Genomic DNA, 5,146 nt, shown 5'->3' on the forward strand with positions numbered 1-5,146 from the left:
GATGACCAACACAACATCACTAGAGGAAAGGGTATGGTGGATTCTCTCCCTCTTGTTTTCTTGTTTTTCCCCCTCCCTTAATTGCATAAAGAGCTGGCCCTGGCTCTATTTCGTTTTCTTGAGAAAGAAGATCATGAGGTCACATGATATACATAACTGACGGTCCATTAATGGTAGGCACTAAATTGTCACAAAATGAAAGTTTGGGTACTAGATTGTTGTATTTTAAAGTTTGGGTACTAAATTGGCACTCAACCTAAAGTACAGGGTACCTATGGGGAATTTTCCATTTTTTGGGGGGAGGGGGTTTACATAAATACCCCCAACAACTATAAACAGTTATATTAGGGAAGTATTTATATATTTTGCTTAGGGGGAGAAATAACATAAATGCCCCCCAACAACTATATAATAACTAGTTTAGGGGGGCTTTTTTTGCCCAAAATACCCCTCCTAACAACTAAATAACAGCTAGTTTTTAGGGTATTTTGAGCAATTGGATTATGTTCAGTTCCTATAAATAGCCCTATCCTCGACCAATCTCATCACACCAATTGTCTTAATCTCTTCTTTCATATTCATACATTCTCAATTCTCTGCAATCTGAGTAATTCTGCATTTCTACTAATTGGTTGATGTTTGATTCTCCAATTCTCAAGTTTCAACATGAAGAAAGAAGGCTTGCTCAACTAGCTTAAGTATCTCAATTTGGGAGGTTTGGACGTTGAAAGGCTTCATTGCTTCAACCGTTGAAATCAAGTTGGAGTTTTGAACCGGCAACCGGGTAAGTCGAATTAGATTAATTTTTATCTTTTTAGAGTTAAAAAAATGGCTGGCTCTTCTGAAAACCAATTCCCCAACATGTTCACCATTGATGATATTCAATCACATCATGATAGTGTTAGCATTGATGCAATTGATATTGATGGAAGTGGAACTTGCACCCCCGTGTACTAATACTAGGGGAAAAAGGAGGGCTCTAAGTTGAGTAGCCCGACTTAGAAAAATTTAAAAGCAGAGGATATTGAGGAGAAGGGGAAAAGGGTCGTTTGCCAAAAATGTAAAAAGAACTTTAGTTATTGTAGTAAGAGTGGTATAGGTCATTTGAGCAGACATCTACTCACACATGAGAAAGAATAAGATTAAGGGAGAGAAACAACTCAAACACAAATTGGGAGGGGGAGTAGGTTTGGTACTTTTAAATATTCACAAGAAAATATGAGACAAGAACTTGCTAAGTATATTATATATGCATAACAACCATTTATATTAATTGAATATCCAAAACTTGAAAAATGGTTGTGTAATTCTACAAACCCGCAATATAAAAAAGTTTATAGGAATACTATTAGGTTGAATGCTTTAAAAATTTGTTATTCATATAAACAAAATTTAATTTTTTTTTTGTTAAAAAATCTTAATTCTAAAGTTGCAATTACTTTGGATGTTTGGATATCCAAATTTAATGTAAGTTATATTTGTTTTACCGGCCATTTCATTGATGAAAATTGGATTTTGAATAAAAGAATTTTAAGTTTTACTAGACTTGAATGGACACATACTGACCCAGCTATTGCTACAAGTATTTTAAATACTTTGCATGCTTATGGAATAGAAAATAAGTTATTTTCTATTACTTTTGATAATACCAACAATAATGATTCTACAATAAATATTTTAAAATCTCAATTAAGACCATGCTTAAATGGTAAATTATTTCATATTAGATGTGCATGTCACATCTTAAATTTATGTATTCAAGATGCCTTGAATATTATTTTTACTCATATTTCAAAAATTAGAAATTTATTATATATATAAAAAGTTCAGGAGCAAGAAAACAAGAATTTAAATATTTATGTCAAAATTATGGTTTAAAATATAAACATTTTATATTATATGTAAAGCATAGGTGGAATTCTACCTATGCTACGTTAGAATGTTGTATTTCTCATAAACAAATTCTTATTAACTTTTATAATTCAAAAATGCCTAGTGATATGATATTGAGGAAGATCGGGAAATGGCAGTCTGTATAAAAGATTTTTTAAAACATTTTTATGATGCAACTAATGAATTATCAAGAATTTATTACCCAAATAGTTGTAATTTACCTTATCAATTAATGGTAATTAGTAATTGTTTTGCAAAAATATAGAAATAATCCACAATTTCAATGTATTGTTGAAATAATAGAAAATAAATTTTAAAAAATATTGGGAGAACATTTCTCCCTTTTATTGTTTAGCTAGAATATTAGACCCTAGGAGTAGGAAAGATGGTTTAGATATTTTGTTTGAGTCATATTGTGAAAATATGAATATTGATATAGGAAATAAAAAAGAAAAAATTAATAATTTATTATTTGAAATGTACAATTTATATGAATCTGAAGTTGTATGAAATATCCTATAACTTGTACATCATCTTCTACTCCCGACCTTGAGCCTATTAGCAGAAGAGAAATACTTTTTAATTTAATAAATAGAAGGCAAAAATCTACTAGTTCTACAATGAATTCATTTACTGAACTTAATTTTAATTTACAAGCATTTTTTTTCTAATTTAATTGAAGGATCAAATAATTTTGATATTTTAGCCTGGTGGAGTAAACATTCAAAAAATTAACCATTTCTCGCCACCATGACACGCGATCTACTAACCCCTCCGATGTCTATAGTTCCATCAGGGTATTGTTTTAGTGCAGGTACTAGGGTGTTGGATGACAAAAGAAGTTGCATGAATGATGAAAGCATAGAGATGTGCATCTGCTTCAAGGATTGGCTAGATGCAGAAGATAGGTTATAAGACAAAGGAGGGCATGATACTACACCGGATATTTCACCCGAACTAGATGATGAAAGTCATGAATCATGATTCATGAATTTGTCTACTTGTATAGAATTTTTTATTTTTTTCAAATTATTGTAAAAATTTTTAATTTATTTGATATTTTTAATTTTTTTAAATGTAATTTTTTATTTTCAATTTGTAACTATATTGTATTTTTTATATTTTATTAATTTATTTCATTTTCATATTTCATTCATCCAAGTATCCAATGATCCAATCATTGTATTTGTAATTCGTACCATTTAAAATTAAATGAAATAAAATTCCTATTTTTCTTCCAATTTTTTCCATTATTCTTATTTCAATTTGGTTAAGTATTTTTTTTTCATTTATGTGTTAGATAACTTATATTTCTCATTTCTTAATTTTTTATAAGTTTCCAATTCCCAAAGTTCAAAGGAAAGTTAAATATTTTAGTTTTACAATTTTATTTAGAAAAGAAATCAAAATTTTCAAAAAAACAAAAAAAATTAAAAAGATAGTGTAGCCCGGTTTGGCCTAGGCCCAAGGCCCACTCTGTGGCCCAGCCCAGCATGGCCCAAGCCCACGGCACAACACAACACAACACGGGCCCGGGCCGTGGGTCGTACCGGGCTGACCCTCAAAATTTCCATCAGAGAGGGCAGCATGGCCTGCCTTTTGCACGAGCCGTGCTGGGCGGTCCACTTTACACCTCTAATCAAAACACATAGGGTCAACAAAATCTCCTTTTTCATCCAAAGCATTATATTATATTAGATCAGCTTTTCTTTGGTTTTTTGAAGGATTGTCATCAAAAGTAATTCTTAGATAGCCATTTGGTGGATAGAAGGTGAGTGAGTCTTCAAGTCCGTTGACAGTTACCACCTTATAAAGGCATGATCCTTGGTATCTAACACTGAACCTCTTGATCTATTAGAATCCAAGATTTCACAACTTTATAGTTGATCATCTTACTAAAGAAGGTGCATGGAAAATTGACTTGTACTAGGGTAAAGAGTTCTCTAAGTATCTCTGAATTTTTGTAAGGTGACATCTCTTGCTTTCTTCTTTGGGACTTGGGGAGAACCCAGATTTGTTGTTTTGTTGGGGCCTAAAGGCTTTGTATCACTTTCACCCCTTGTACAATCCAATATGCATAATAATAAGCAAGAAACTAGAACGAACAAGATATTAGATACAAAATAAGTATCATTTGCTACAAGACAATGTTTCAAATCATGTTCAAATGAAACTAGCACAATATCTTGGGTAAAGTGTGGAGATTTATCTTAATCAAAAGGAAATGTAAAAATGTTAATTGAACAATCAATCAATGTTCACACACACAAATACATACTTCACATGAAACAAAATTATGAAGTATGCAAAAATGATTAAATTTGTTGCATCTCCACATATCCTACATGAGAAACATGTAGAAAAGGGTAGTCAAGGTCAATTCTCATACCTCTTTCCTGGTAACCTTTTATTGATGGAAAATTTCCTAGCAAGAGGGTCCATAAAAGAATTTTATCTTTTGGAGAGTAAATGATTGAGTAGATCTTTCTAAATGCCATGAGAAGATCCACATCCTGGATCTAGTTTTTAATTGTTGTCTCTTATGTTAATCTAACAATAAATTTTCATTTAGGGTCCACCTCCCAAACCAACTAAAATCTAATCAAACCATGCGAGGATCCTATATATTATAATAGAGCAAACCCAAACACACTAACTACAATTTAAGCATACGGTTTTGTATTGTACGAAATGCCATGAAATAGTAAACTAAGTATCATTCCAAAGGTCAGTAGTAGATAACAAGAACAAATCATTCAACATTATCATTCTATCAATTGTTTTTAGCTAATGCCTCAATGCCTATCCATTTTGTATTTCTACATTCCTTAAGCCTATTCACATGTCCATATGGCCAGTTAATCAATAACTACATTTTTTATTGCATTGAAGGATTTTTTAAAGAATAAGAATACAATTTTTAATTAAAACAAAAACAAAGTACAATCAGATCATGTGTCTAGGTGACACCCCGAGCAAGATGCAATCAACAACTTCAGATTTGGTAAACTAAACCACATTACAATTTTGAATTTCTAACACTTCCCAGAAGTTGTCAACAATTTTTTAATTTCCACATCAGATTTCTGTTTTCTAATTAGGTTGTGAACCAAATCCCTCATCTTTTTCTCCCTCAATGGCTTGACATTCCAGCTTAACAACTTCATCTTTCCCCACCCCCTGTTAAATTTCTCCCTACTTACCCATACTTCACTCTTCAAAGGCACCCTGGTCTTCCCTTATTTTTTCTTCG

The sequence above is a fragment of the Nelumbo lutea genome, chromosome 8 (genome assembly GCF_056320005.1).
Source record: "Nelumbo lutea isolate HS-2025 chromosome 8, American lotus-T2T, whole genome shotgun sequence".
Classification (NCBI taxonomy): Eukaryota; Viridiplantae; Streptophyta; class Magnoliopsida; order Proteales; family Nelumbonaceae; genus Nelumbo; species Nelumbo lutea.